General features: G+C 32.6%; 1 non-coding gene across 1 annotated transcript; it reads left to right on the top strand.

The window, feature by feature from the left end:
• The first annotated feature begins 9,231 nt into the window (after positions 1-9,231).
• Positions 9,232-9,303, top strand: TRNAQ-UUG. Its single transcript has one exon. It is a non-coding gene; the product is annotated as a tRNA-Gln (tRNA).
• Positions 9,304-16,792: the final 7,489 nt, after the last annotated feature.

Genomic DNA, 16,792 nt, shown 5'->3' with positions numbered 1-16,792 from the left:
CTGAAGTTAACAAAGAAGTCACAGCGGGGATGGTTGTGGCGGTGATGGCAGCGGGTGTGGAGGTGGTTGCGGCGGGGATTAGCTTAGGGGTAATGCAACATTGAAACAGTACTTGTAGTTTTTGTTTTTTTGTTTTTTTTTTGGGTTGGTGTTTGAAAACATTTTAATGCACAAAAACTAAAATAAATCTGATGGATGCCTGTGGGTAGAGTACCTAGTAAAGAGCACCCCACAGTTCTGAGCTTGCAACTTGACTATGCTACCCGGTTGGCCGCCCAGCGTAGGTGGTCAAGCTGGTGACCCCGATCGGGTGTTGTACACAGAGGCCATTAAAGGAGACTTCCTCCCGGTTCTGTGTGGGATTTTCATTTCAATAATAGGAAAGATGTATGGCGGTTTTGAAGCTTTTTTTGGTCATAATTTGTTAATCTCTTTTTTATTTCCTTTTTCAGGCACATAAATCTTGTATAAGTATTCCATAGGCACATTGAAACTACTCTTGCAATTACTCCATCAACTCTCTCTCCTACTTTTTCCTTTTGTTTTACGGTTGTGTTGGTCCGTCGTCCAACTACTCCGTGACGGTTAAACCAACAAAATCTTTATTCAATGCATGCACACGTACTCTTGAACATAGAATAGTGCATGGTTGCCATTTTTTTTGTCATCCAAAATAAATCAATAAAATAAATCTCCATACATGGGGATTGTTTGGTTGGATTAATTTTGTCAGCTTTTTTCTTCAAAGATCAACCTCAAAGAATGAAAGTAATGATAAATAATGTGAATTGTGATGCATACGAATTGAACTAGAGCATGCAAGCTAGCAACAAATGTGGATAAAGTTGAGGGAAATGCAACCATTCAAAACATAAGGAAAATCCCCTATTATTAAACCTTTACCAACAAAAATAATCAATGCAAAGGAAATTAATTAAAACCAACCTAACACAAAAGAAATTACATGTATCTAGGTTAAAAACACACCAATTATAATTAAATAAGAGAAAATAAAGCTACAAAAATCCAACCTGAAACCTTATGAAAAATAACAATGATGTCATCAAATTATAAAGTATTTATCACATTCCAATTAAAAAGTTGAAATGCATTTGTCCAATATGAAATTAAGACTACTTAAAAGCTTTTCAGTGAAAAATACATCCCCCAATTATGTGGTTTACTGTTTTTGTCTTGTAAAATAATGCATTTGAAAAAGAAATGATTTACCCATTTATCCAAAATTTAAAACCATCTTCTCTCAAATACTGCCACTGAATTGATTTAAATCGGTGCGGGGCACCAAAATTTAAAACCTAAACATTTTTATTTAGTGATTTCACATTTTTAAATTCGCATTTGGCACTGATGAGGTATATTCCTACAAAGAAAACAACTGGTAATTTATAAATTAATTATATATGTTGCCGGCCATGTGATCAGAGAAGAAGACAACCATTTGAAAACATACATACAAAGATAGATTATATATCCTCTTCTCAGACGCGGGTTCGAACAAACGTCAACACTAGCAAATAATCATCAATTTCCTCGAAAAAACATCATAGAAACCAAGGTAGATAGCTCTTATATAATATAAAAACCCTCTAATTATTATCAGGTTCGCAAGCCTTCTAGTACAGTACAGTACATTGCATAAAACATAATTATATTATTGGAAGATGGAAGCATGGATTATTGTGTTTATATGCATCTTTGTATTGGTAGTTATTTCTCATTTGATTTGCGTTGTGATCGCTCTGTCGCGGAAAAAGAAAGCGGAAAATGAGAGAAGCGGCGGTAGAGATGGGAACATGGTTGTTCTGGCCGGGGCTGCAGGTGCTGCTGTGGCCGCCGGTGGAGCGGCCGCTACTGTAACGGCAGTTGCTGAGTCGGAGTCTAATGCCGCCGACGAGGAGGAGAAACGACGCAAGGAGGATCGCGTAGAAATTGATGTTGCTGACCTTGCCGAAGCCACAGTGGGCTGTTGCTGTGGCGGCGGCGGGTGTGATTGTGGAGGTGATGGTGGCGGGTGCGGTGGTGGTTGCGGCGGGGATTAAGGATGATGATGAAACTGCAACTTATAGTGCTGCATTTTTGTTTTTCTTTTCCTTTTTTGTTTTTTTTTTTTTTTTTATCAAATCCCACTTTTAGTACTCAACTATTTTGACATTGTCATATAATATCATTAACTTTTTTTTTTGTCCCACTTTTTTTTTTTTTCCTGTAATAATGGAGGTTGATGCCTCGATTCTGAATAATGCTACAGAAAGTTCCTATATATGGCATTGTGATACTAAATAGCAATGGAAACTTCGTGGCTGCCAGGAGAGCCACCAGGAGTGGACTAGTTCGGTACTTAAATGATCCCCACCTAGCTGAGGTTATAGCAGTTAAGGAGGCTCTTTCGTAGATTCTTGAAAAAGTATGACATAATGTTGTGTTGCGATCGGACTGTCAAATGGTATGCAAGTTCTTAAATAATAATCTACCGGACTATTGGTTGCATTTTAAATTATTGCCCGTCACTAAAACGACACTTTGAATTAATTAATGTCTATTCAGTATGTTCATCTATCACTATCAGTGAATAAACTTGCTCATGCATTAGTTAGAGCCGCTGGTTCTCATTCTTGAACATATAATATCTTGATTTTAATGAACTTTATTTTTTTTCAAAAAAAAAAAAAAAAAATTACAAGATAAGCGGATGTATATAGTCATCTATGTATGTATTCGGTTTCCTCTAAGATGCAAGTATGGATTCTGTCTGCTGTATATAGTCATCTATGTATGTATTCGGTTTCCTGTGTATTGTGGTTCCAACCTTGCGAAACAATTAAGGACGCGAGAACTGAGCATAACAAAGCTACTGGAGATGGAAATATGGTTGTTCTGGCCGCCGGAGCCGCCGCCGCCGCTGTGGTGGTGGTGGTGGCGGCGGTTTTGGAGGCGATGATGGCGGGTGTGGAGGTGATGGTGGTGGGGATTAATGTTAATGGAACTGTTTTATTTGATGTTTGTATGCTCTTTTACTGCACCGAAATATTTATGTTTGTCTGTATGAATCATCTCTTCTGCATGTAATTTTGGGTTGGAATTTCTTAACCTCTATTTTCCAGATGTTAAATAACAAATTGTTTTTCACTAATAGTTTTTTTTTTTTCTTTATTTTATTACCTTTTAAAGTCAAAATGCATTTTAATATGATACTCCGTATTAATTTTCTAACCTTACTTCAATTATGTAATTTGTTGAATTGTATTTCTACCTGAGACTAATCCAAATTCATATAAGAATGCATTAAGCATGACAATTACCAATGACCAATGAATCATAATTACAACGGTACGAGTTTAATACATCATATTTTAAGTGATATTTTAAGCAGTTAAATTGTTAATTAATTAAAATCTAATATAATTATCAAATATCACAAGTTAGGCTATTCGCATTTCCGCACTAATACAATTTTTTCTCAGTGAAAGACCACATAACAAAATTTATAATTATTTACTATTCACTCTTCATCCATGCATTTACCTCTCCTCTTTCAAAAATAACTCACTATCATATCAACTTATTAAAAAAATTATTTTTTAACAATAAAGTATTAATAATAATTAAAATAATAATAAAAAAATGTAAAAGCTGCCAGAATTGCAATTCTGAAAATCAAATTGCAACAAATACAATTTGATCGGTCAGAGTTGTTACACGTAGTTCGCACGGGCTTAACTTATTAGTTCAGTATGTAGTATTTGGAGGAAGAGACTAATGTTTGAACCTCAGGAGTAATAGTGTAGGGATCATATCCAAAATGGGCAGATCCTTTGTGCACACCCATACTTGATCATGTCTATTAAGTTATTAAGTCACTATATTTTCTTAAATGCTCGGTCAAATCGGAGTGTTAAGGAAGTTGGGAATTCAACCTTTTAAGAGAAGAAGAGTTGCTACACGTTATGTCTAAAAGAAATGCCACAACAACTTTATAATTGGGATGGATGCAAATTGCCTTATAATATCACAATCACAAATAAAATAATAGTAGATCGGTCAACTATGAAATCTTCGCGGTTACGCAAATACTTCAATGCCTTCGACCTTAATTTATGCCGCCTCCCAACATTATCTGTAATGTTTTCAATTCCTTTTATATGACAGCCCTTTTAAATCATTTGATTTAGTCATACATAGACAATTCAAATTTCAAACCGACTGTATATGATGATAAGATTTTTATATATAATAGAGAAAATATTTTTAAGAGTTGGTCAATTATGTGCAGTTATTCTGCGTGGGGCTGATTGACTTGGTCAAGTCAACTGAGAATATAGAGTTAAATTTCGTTCCAGGCACGTATATACAAAATCCATTCCTGAAGAAACGCAGCAAGTTGCAACATATATATGTGTTATATATCAGATAAAATGCAGAAATAATAGTCATATCCTGGAATCATAGTCGTATAGTAATTCTCGTATTTCGTTTGATTGTAATTATGTTTTGTTTTTGTAAGAGAGGCGGCAAGAAGAAGAAGAAAGGTTACGAGGTTTCCGGTGGCGTACGGCCTGCAGGAAGAGCTAGAGTTTCTGTTGGTCAGACCTACAACTATAATGGCGGTGGGGGTATGCATGCCGCCGCCCATAACGGCGGCTCAGGTGGCGGTGGTGAAAGTGGGGTCGGGGTTGCTGCTACTGCAACTACCTTTGCTGCCACTGCTGCGTTGGCCGACATAGGTTTCAGTGGAAGTGGTGATGGCGGTTTTGGTGGCGGAGACGGTGGTGGTGGTGGTGGAGGTGGAGGAGGAGATGGCGGTGGTGGAGGTGGAGGAGGAGATGGCGGCGGTGGTGGTGGTGGTGGTGGTGGAGGAGGTGGAGATGGTGGAGGTTGTGGTTGAATTTGGATCAAGGTTACAAAATGGCGATAGTTCTCGCTTCTCAGCTCAATCATTCATGTAAATTGGGTTATTCATTCAAACTTTACAGTTTAATTTATTACTGTACTGATTGTATATATATATAGACTGAGTGATTCTTCTATGTATACTATTATATTGGGCAGAGTAATATCCCAACATTTACAGATGCTCCCCATCCCTTCTCTCTCTTGATTCTCTCTCTGCCACCATGGCATTTTAGCCTCAAAAGTAATGAATTCTCCCCTATTTCTCCTCTGATGTAAATGCTCTTAATGGCTTATTAATTGATTCAGTTATTATTATTAAAAATTAAATTGTCTTGCTATTTCTCCTTCCAAGTTCCAACATGTTTAGGGCTTAAAATTACTTTGACTTTCCATCATGAATGAAAGTCTCTATTGTGAGGATTTTTTTTTTTTTTTTTTTTTTTTTTATCGAAACGATGAAATAATAAATATATTTTTTTGGGTGTAAACCACACATTGTGGTCCGGGTCATTCTCTGTCACCCGGTTCGCTCCGAGAGGCACAGAAGTTGGTCCAAAGAGAATTGTCACTTATGGGAATCAAACCCGGGTTATCCCAAAATTCTCCCCCACAAAGAGAGCTTATTTGCCACTTGAGCTACCCTGTTGGGTTGAAACAATAAATATATTGATAAGCTAGAAAAGAGTTTTCAGCATCTAGTTCTTGAGAACCTCACTGGCTTTCTAAGTAAAATATATGTGACAATTAATTTTGAGAAGAAGAAGCTGATCGAAGAATTGAAAGAAGTCGAAGATGAATAACATATTGATAGGGTTTAATTTGCTTGGTTTTAATTTATAGCCTTTCATGTCAGTTTAATATGCATTGACAACTTAATGGAACCTGGAAAAAAATGGAATATGCAAGAATTTTTTAAGTTTGTGTTAAAGTATAATTAGCTCTTGTTTTTGATTAATGGGTTAATTGAGCATTTGTGAGTAGTATATAAATAGATTTATTTGGTAAAATAGTTAGGTTATTAACCAATAATAATATACGTGTTTGAGAGAAAGCTTTTTATATTAACTTTTTGAGAGAAAATCATTTTGCATATAATCAGTTAACAACTAACCCTTAATTTACCAAAAATCTTTTTACAATCCGTCAATACTATCAAATAATCAAACTCATTAACAGCTATTTATCAAACATCCCATAATATAAATTAAAATATCACTAAATAAATGTATATATAATGACACATGCCCGTTAACCCTGAGATGGTTACCAAACCGAGATGATTGAAGGGTTCTGCAGTTTAGTACACAACTGCTATTTTGTTAAATTACACTTCGAAAAAAAAAAAAATCAATAATAAGCAGCCTTTATTTGAAATTGACCCTTAGACAATATAAAACCGTGATTCCAAAAAGAAAGGTCAAACATGAAAAAAAAAAAAAAAAATATATATATATATATATATATATATATATATAACTGATAATATACTCCTCAATTGTTTTTTCATATTTTCTCTCCAACTCGTGAATTTTCTTAGCCCTTCGGGCCAAGGCCATCTTGGCCACCTCCCGATCATTCTGAAGGGCATGTTCGGCGCCCTTGGCCCGACATAAAAGGCCAACTAGAGCCTAGAGTGGTGCTCAACGGCAAAAAAAGTTAAAATAGTTCGACATGACTCATCTCATGAACAAAAATTCATAAAACGGTTTCACACAAAATTTTGCTTCACAAATATGTTTTTTGCTCGCTAGATTCCAACCAAAACATAATTGTTAGATTTCTCTTTACGCCTAGGTTTCTTTGTTGTCAGAGAATTCCATTGAATCGCTTACTAGGTTTCTTTGAGCGGAGAAACCAATGTTTTTGTCAAATTTTAGTGAAAAAAGTTGAGTTTCTACCCGACCTTGGCAAAATAAGATGCTATTAAAAAAAAAAAAAAAAAACTAGTTTATTGTTGTAGAGACATAAAATTTGAAGTCGAGAAATGGGTTAATGAAATTATTATTGGGCCTAATTTTGAGATTGATTATTGGGCCAATTTAATTAATTGAGTCATGATAATTAAATTAATTTAATTAGTCCGAGTAAATTTGATTTGGACTATTGAATTAATTAATTAATTAATTAGTCCAAGTCCAATTCATATTTGAATTTAATAATAATTATAATTATGATTTAAATATAATTTTATTATATTTGAATTTGATAATTATAATTTAATTTGAATTTGAGTTAGATAGATAGAATCTTGAATCTAGACTTGATTTTGGACAAGGTTCATTTTTAAAAATAATTAATTAATTTAATTAGATAAATGTTTAGGGAGTTTGTTAAGGGATGGTTGTTAGATTTTCTTCTATAAATAGAGCCGTCATTTGACATTTTAAAACACACTTGAAGAATTGAAGTCTGGATTTTCAAAACAAATCAAGCTAAAGGATTGAAGATCAAACCAAACCAAACTAAAGTGGATTGAGCATCAAGCCAAGCTAAAGTGGACTAAAGATCAATCTAATTAAAAATCGTTGGCCCTTCAACGAAGATTAAGTAACAAAGTCGGCCATGTTGGCCCTTCAACAAAGATTAAGCAACAAAGTCATTCATTGAAGAATGAGCTGCACTCCGGAAGCCATTCAACTACATTTTTAAGTCAAGTGGAGAATCAGCGAACTTCTTGATAGAGATTTTGTTCTCACGCACTTTGAAATTTAATATACGAATATATTTCAAATTTATGTTTACCCTTCTCTTCCTCTTTTCCTCGTCCTCCCATTCCACTCTTTGGCCAAGTGTAGTTCACCAATAATATTTAAGGAGAAATGAATTTGAAAAATAAATTATCAAGTAAAAAGATTGATTCCGATGTTTGGTTTGTGAAAAAAGAAATTATTGAGAATATTGATTCTGTTTGATGGGGTTAGAATGGTAAACAATAACGAGTATAAAGCTACCATGCCCCTGCACAATGATAATGATAATAAAAATAATAAAGACAAATTCGTCTAATCATGTGATACTTGCTTTTGAAAAACAAAATACTACTCATCCTCAAAAAAACTTTTCCAAACCATACATGTTTTTTTTTTTTTTCTCGCTCTCTCTCCTCCCTCCCTCTAGTTCTTTTTAAAAGTTTATAAACTTAAAATTTTCCAACCACCCGTCAAAGATAGTTGATATTCTTTTTAATCACCCTTAACCCGTGGTTAGATAATTCGACCATCACCAATAATAGCTGAAAAAAAATAAAAACTCTTAAATACTTATTTTGAGTAATAAAAAATATAGACCAAAAAAGAGAGCAAAAGGTCCGATCCACTAATACAATAGAATATATCTATTTTCAAAAATACTATTCTACTCTTAATAATCAACTGCTACACGAACCGAACGTGCGGTCAATTTATTCCTTTCTTAGCATTCCTCATGTTATTGATATTGAATAGGTGTGTATAAGATAGGATAACCCTAGCTATTATATTATTCGTTGATGGGTGGGTTTGACAATATAATATAATGATGAAATTGGTTATTGTCATAATTCCACGAACTAAAATAATATGCGGTGAGGCTACATAAATCTGACACAATTGTCAACCTCTGATGCTGATTGCAAACACAATTTCAACCTCTCATCTCTCATCACTAATCACATCATAAAAATGATATCCACCTCCTCCAACCTATAATTGCTTACATAATAATAATAATGTCTGCTTTTTTAGATCTTAATGGGTGCAATCAGAGACCACATTACATGGTTTATGATCTTCACATTACATTATATAAGTATCTAGCTAGCTAGCTGGCTACAAAGGTTATATCATTGCTATAGTGTAAAATTGCCACTTGTCAAAATTTTTTAGAAAGTCCATGATTGATACCATTGTTATATATAGTATTGTTCTGTTACTTTCTATTTTTAATATGTGCGATGCTTCTATGCGTGTGGTATTATAAAATTACATTCTATATTAAATATATAAAGAAATTTCACTATCGATGAGTACTTGTCTCTATTTGTACCAAGAACCATAATATTGTTAAGATCAAGTGCTTATCATTATGCCAAAATTATAGTTAATAGTGATGATGTAACTTTATTTGCTTATACTTACGTAGCAGTAAACGTGACATACTATGACACTAATTGTTAAATCAAATGCTTACTGCTACGCTAAAAGTTAGCGAATTGAAGGTGAAATTATTTTCTTATATTCGCATAGCAATCATCGTCACGTTTCAATAGTAGCATGTTAGACTTGGCCCTCCAAACATTTGACTATGAAATATAATGTATGTTATTTGAATTGTGACATCAATGGTTCTATGGTGTAGTGGTTAGCACTCTGGACTTTGAATCCAGCGACCTGGGTTCGACTCCCGGTAGGACCTATTTGTTATTTTGGAGGCAACCCAACTAATAAGTTGGCCAGATTTGCAACGAGTGCTGTTGATGCAAGTCCCATATGTCAAATGCAAACATATAGTGTGTGGTCCAATCAAATACTGTGTTGTGTGGTCAAAATAATAATAATAGGTAACCAAAATCTGCATCATATATATCCAATATCTTGTTGGAATCAACTTTGCCAAACTTTGGTTAGACCATACATATATAAATCCTAACATGCTTAGAGAATCTTTAATCTTTTGAGAACCTGCTGGCAAAAAGCTTGCATTATATTAATATATATATGCCTCCATCACCTCAGCTGCACACCCATTTTACATCCAATCAAAACCACTATTAATTTGTTGTTCATAATGAAGGAGGATATCATATCCCATTCCCCACTAATAACAATAATAATCCATTATTGAAGTAGTTGAGAGAACACTCCACCCCATATATCTTAGGTGGGGAACTGGGGATTCATCATGCATGTGCCCACAGTATACCGATTATATTTAATCAATTTTTAAACACACACACAAAAAAAAAAAAAAAAAAAAAAAAAAAAAAAAAAAACAAGAGTTAAGCAAACGACCGATAATGTAACTACAAGGTTGTTTTTTTTTTTTTTTTTTTTTTTTTTTTCCGAGTAAGAGTCGAGCTCGGCATACACGATCCATGTTGAGCAGAGGCCTATATCAGAGGCAGAATTCAACATCCTGCTATCGATACGTAGTGTTGACTACAGTTATATAAATATATAGAAATAAAGTTGTGTTTTTGCTACTAGTTAAATTTTTTTTTTTTTTATGTAGTGATAAACATTTGATATAATTACCCGAGCCGAATTCAAATTAATCTCATAATAATGAAGATAAGATACCATATGCTATATATATAAAATTAAAAGAAAAAACTTGTCAAGTAGCTTGTAGCTCAATGAAACATCTATGGCTCTCCCAAATGGGAGATCACATGTTTGAATCACAGTGAAGACATTGACTTTTTGTGCTTATGTATATGGATAAATACTACATTATAATAGAGTCAATAATACTCAAAAAAAAAAAAAAAACTCAAATAAAATTTGACAATAACTCGGATCCACTCTTAGTTAGTAAGTTTTAAAATCATGGTACTCAAAGAAATGCATCCAATAATGGCATAATGCCATCCCCATCAATTATAGATCACACTTTAATATAATATATAACACGGAGTAATAATCTATTTGATAAACCAGATAATTAAGTTCAATTCCTTCTCCACTAAAAGTTTCTTTCTATTGTTTAATAAGTCCTGCCTTTGTTAGTTGATGCAACATGCATCAATAGTTCAGGGTCACACGTATTATTATAGTGCCGTTAATTTGTCTATGATAGTACTAGCTATCTTTTCTTTAAACAATGTCCATTAATTTAAATAAATATCTATGTTATATATGTACCATATGAACTAATTAATCATTATTGATGGTTGGATCACACATATCAAAGCATGTTATTTTTATGTGATTGGTTTATCATTTGCTTGATATTGACTCCCGAGAAGCTAACCATGTGGGATTGTGTTGTTGGAATCCCAATTTTTTTTTAAAATTAATGAGCAAAAGCTTATGGAACCACCCCCAAAAAAAAATTATATTTTGTAATAACTAATTATATATAAACTTTTACTAAGACTATTTGGTTTAATGGTACCCGAGTTGGATTTCCATTTAGAAGGTTACGAGTTCAAGCCTCAGTAGAGGTGTTATTATTGGTGCTTTGAAAAAGTATATGCACAAATATTACAATGTAATAGGGGGCCAGTAACATTCAAAAAAAAATATTATATATAAACTTTTAAAATTTAAAAACTCAATATTAGACCTTATTATCTTGTACAATTATATCGAATTATATATAATAATTATATCTAAATTATATTTAATGATGTTAAGTATAATTGTATTAATAGATTTTGATGATGCATATAAAGTTTACTAGTCTTTATTCAATATTAGACCTTATTATCTTGTACAATTATATCGAATTATATATAATAATTATATCTAAATTATATTTAATGATGTTAAGTATAATTGTATTAATAGATTTTGATGATGCATATAAAGTTTACTAGTCTTTTCTATGCGCGATGGGTAAATTATATATATATTTTTTAAATAGCTAACAAATCCCTACTAATTAAAATGTATATGAAATCAAATTTATTTATTATAATAATCCAATATATAATGTCTACAAATATTATTATCATTAAAGAATATAAGAAAATATATGGTGGATGCATGTGCATTATTGTAACAATAATGGAAAAGATAAAACGGTATGTGTATTTTTGTCCAAAAAAAATATACAGTACAACTCTAAAAGCACAATGTACAAAACGATTAGTATTAAAAACATGGACATAAATGAGGGATATAACTTTGACTGGTCCACCCGGATAGTAGTAGGTAACTACACCCAGCCGGTAGGGACCTTTGATAAGTGGAAAAATTTGTGGAAACTTAAAGTCCCCCCAAAGTGGAAAACATTTTTATGCAGAGCTCTAAATGATATTCTACCCACTACGGAGAACCTACTTATAAATTAAAGAGAGTTGATATTGATCCAACTTGTGCTATGTGTGGAATTATGCATGAGAATATTGTGCATTCTTTAATCACTTGTGATTATACGGCGAACATTTGGGCACAATCCAACCTTCCAATCCCCAATAGTGTCACAAATATTTTCAGTGATTGGTTTAATAATTTGACGAATATTTTAGATGATGATGGAATTATTTATGCAGTGGCACTCCTATATTATATTTGGCGTGCAAGAAATGGAGCTGTATGGGATGCGAGTTTGCCCAGACCTCGGAAGATAATTGCAATGGCATTATCAGCTATGAATGCTTGGAAGGTTGCACACCCCGGTCGTCTACATCCGCCGGACACCTCCACGGCATCAAGCCGCCACGCTGCGGCAGTGGGCGCCAATCACACTGTCACGGCAGTGGATGCTCCAGGAGACGACGCTGCTGCCATGCTGCCTACGCCACAACCGCCTACACCAAATTTGGTACACCATACTACTCAAGACATGAGGGACCAATGCTACTTCGATGCGGCATACGACCCACGAACGAACAAAGCGGCGGTGGGAGCTGTTATTTTAAATTGGCAAGGTGGTTATGTTTCGGCTATGACTGCCCCTATGAAAGACTGTTTTTCAACCCTGATGGCGGAGGCTTTCGCATGCAAGGAAGTTTTGTCGTGGTTAAGAAATCGCGAAATAAAGTCTATCGAGCTCTTCACGGATTGTTTGGTGCTTCAACAATACCTTTCATCTATGACGTACTCGTCACGATCTTACTTGGGTTATGCCATTGACAGTTGCAGAGCTAGTTTATCATCTTTTGATTATTGTTTGATTCGTTATGTTCCTAGACTAGATAATTATTTAGCCCATGCATTAGCTTCTACCGCCTTTAATCAGTTGGCTAGTATGTACTAGGACACTGATCCACCAGCCTCTATTTTTACATATTTTGAATAAATGTCGTACAGGCTCCTTTAAAAAAAAAACAAACAAACAAAAAATTATTTGTCAAGTCTTCTTATCAAGATAACTAACTTCATTGAAACATATATATATATACTAGTTTTTTTACGCGCTTTGCGCGAATGGGATAATGCCCAATTATTATTTTTAATAAGTATTTCAAAGTATATCAACGCAATATTATATCGGAGATGTTCATGCATATGTAAATCAATATTGAATTTGTTTATTTAAATCGGTAATTCAAAATATATAAATGCAAGATAATATTTATTGAATTTTCTAATCGATATTTGGTAGTGGTAGTTTTCCCCTACATGTTTCATGCATTGTGAGATGTGTGTCGTAGGTTATCATGTGAAAGTATTGAACAAAATATTAATATTTATTATATTTGTATAAAATACTTGGTAAATAAATATATATAATGTATTTTGTATTATAACTTTGATATTTAATTACAAGATAATGTAAAAAGAAGACAATGGACAATGCCGTGAATATAATAAATTAATAAATTTGAAGGTAATGAATCTTTGAATTGTAGAAAATAAAGATAATATAACTAATGAAATTATATCTATTTTTAATTTTTTTATAATGAAGATTTTTTTTTTTTAAAATAAAGGCATTATAGACATCTAATTCTAAATTAATTAAATGCATATGTATTATTTTTTGTTGTAGCTACTACTTTATTTTAGTTTAATAAGAGTAATAAAGTGACATACATACTTTTCATCAACAATAACGCAATCGTTGATTTTTTTTTTTTAGTTTACATTCGTTGTTGAGACAAATTGTTTTGAGAGTGTGTCAATGACAATTGTTACAATTCCTGTCAATATAGGATATAATAAATAATTTAAAATATATAGTTACAATTGATATTGTTATAATAATATAGTAAAAATTAACTTACAAATTTCTTTAGAAGTTTTCATGCATTGATAAAATTCTGATGTCTAAACTTGTTCAATTAGAGCCAGCGGGATGTCAGCATTGTCATTCGTTAGAAAATGATCCTACCATTTTAGAGTCCAGGTGTAATTGTATTTATGATCAACAATTTTGTAGTTAGGTCGTGCAGGCCTAACAATGATGTAAGAACAATTTTGTTCGATAAAAAAATAATAGTATAATATTTGTAAAGTAATATACAATAATTGTACCATTATAAAAATACATACTAAAAATATGAATACCATAACGACCTAAATCATACCAATAATGCAAAAATATAATTCAAATATTAAATTTTTTTCTAATCTAAATAATCAAAATAAGATTAATTAAATCAAAAAAAAAAAAAAAAAAAAAAACTTAACCTAAATATGTTTTTCTTTTAAATGCATAAAAATCAAATGATTTTTAAAATTCTTGATTTATAATCTTTAATTTGATGCTTAACTTTGAATGCTATGTATTTAGTCAGACTAATTATTTGAACAAAGTTTATGTTAAATTTTATATTATATATATTTTAAATATATTTTAACATATTCGTAGTATATGTTTAACAATTATGCCAACTCTAATTGGGATGTGGTTCGAAACTAAGACTTTTCTTATAGAAATTAATGTGTAAGTTAAAATAATAAATAGTTAACGGAATATTCCGTTACTAATGTTTATGCTAACGGAATTTAAGTTATTTAAGGGAAGAAAATAATATAATAGAGGGTAAATAAGAAAAATCAATAAAAAAATACTAAAATAAAAATAATATGAACCATTCATTTTAAGAAACAATAGTATAATATGAACCATTCATTTTAAGAAACAATAGGACCGACATTTTTTTGTTCCAGTTAAGGGCCTAACAATATTCGCTCTTATTAAAATTGTAGATATATCAACAACAACAAAAAATATATTCACATCAATGTCATACTAGATTGTTGATACAAAATTCAAGTTAGATATTTCTAGAGATATTGAAGAAAAGATTCAACGTTCAAAAAAGTATTAAAAAAAAAAAGCTATAAATTAAAATTTGCTAACAACTTAGACAAATGATAACCAAGGATAAGAGATAAATAGCAGAAATAGTTGAAACACAACAAAATACGAATAACCATAGGGACAAATTTGAAATTCAATGTTTGAGTTGTCTATCTCTTCAATGGATAATTTGAACTCATGTCTATAAATAGAGTTTGTGGACTTAAAAAAAAAAAAAAAAAAAAAAAAAAAAAAAAAAAAAACTAAAACTAAAACTAAAAATAAAAAACAAGTATTAAGAAATTAAATTAATTAGAAGCTTCAACGCTGAGATTATTGACATTTAGTAATTAGTATCACTGCAAAGCACAAGACTCGAACTTATTCAAGATTTATCGAGATCTTTTGAGTCAACCTAGTTGAAGAAATTATCAATCATGTGCTGAAGACCTAAGAGAAAATTGTCGGAGTTTCTAGTGGAAATAGTAAGAGTAACAAGAAAACTGTTTCTAGTGAAAAATTATCCAAAGACAGGCTTAATGATCAAAATTGAAATTGATTCACTTTGTATTATAGGGAGAATATATATTTAGTAGATTTTCTCATAGCAAAAAGGAATTGAGTAGTCTAGAAAAATTACACAGACTAGGTTGACTCCCCACAAAATGCTAAGTTCATATTTCATATTGCTATTTGTGTGCATTTTTTTCTTGATATTTTTTTTGTTAGACGACGAAGTGTCTTGAGTAGGCCATATATAACTGTATGAGACACCTTTAAGCATGTATCATACTCAGATTAATCCCTTGTTCGCACCGGACCGGCCCAATTAATAAACAAAGTGTTGGCCATATTGATTTTTCCATACGAGAGGGTTCAAACTCCCGACCTCTCTTAAGGGATGAGAGTGCACCGCCATTCACGATGACAACCAAGCTGGTTATTTTTTTTTTTCCTGATTTGAACTTACATTATATTGAAATGGTATTTTAAAAAAAAAAACATTTATGACATATTCTATTTTTCATCCATTTATTTCACAATCAGAAATAGATTAAGTGTACTGTTTGGGATGAGAAAAATGATGTAAGAGCACTCATATAGCCATATGGATCGATTGATTCCGGGACTAATTAATTAATTAATTTAAAGCTTTATTAATTAAAGCAATATTGTGTATACAAGAAGAACACCATTTTAATTATGGGGCCGGATATGGTGACATGCATTTTGATACTTCTTTATTTACTAATTTAGATTTAGATTATTAATTAATGATTCTATGCCGGCCACTAAAGTTTTGGCTATTTAAGGGCATTATTCTGCTTCCCTTAGAACACCGTCCCAACTGCAATCTGCATCATCATCTTCAAACCCTTTCTCCACTAATTCTACTCTCATCTCTTCCAATCCATCTATCTCGATCCCTTGTAAAACGCATATATGGCCGCCGCGATACCTGAGAACTGGGCATCCTTCGCCGGCGACGATGAGTTCATCCGCAACAACGGCGACTTCTCCGAAGTTGACTCTGCGCTGCTCATGTCAATACTTGACGACACGCAAGGCGTGGTCGGAGAGGATTACGATGACGAGAGATTAAGGAGTGTGATCCAATCCTTGGAAGCCGAAATCGACGGCCGTACGGCGGCGGTTGATGATGACTATGATTTCTTTACAGACAGTCATCATTATCATCAGTCGTCTTTCGAGGATTCTGATAATAATTTTAAAAATCAACATTTCTGGGAACCCAGTGCTCTTGATGATTTGAAGTTGATGGATATGGAGATGGAAATGGAAATAGAATCTTCATTCTCCATACCAAATGAGGGCGTCGTCGTCAACTCTTGGTTTGCAGATTACCCTAACTGTGAAAATCGTAGTACGATAATGGATGGTGATGATGGTTATGGATATTTATGGCAAGAAACTATGCCTCAACATTAAGGCTAGGTTAACTAGATCAACCCGTGAGATGTACAAG

The sequence above is a fragment of the Ipomoea nil genome, unplaced genomic scaffold, assembly GCF_001879475.1.
Source record: "Ipomoea nil cultivar Tokyo-kokei standard unplaced genomic scaffold, Asagao_1.1 scaffold1421, whole genome shotgun sequence".
Lineage (NCBI taxonomy): Eukaryota > Viridiplantae > Streptophyta > Magnoliopsida > Solanales > Convolvulaceae > Ipomoea > Ipomoea nil.
Note: the sequence above shows the minus strand (reverse complement) of the source record. Positions and strands in the feature narration are given on the sequence as shown.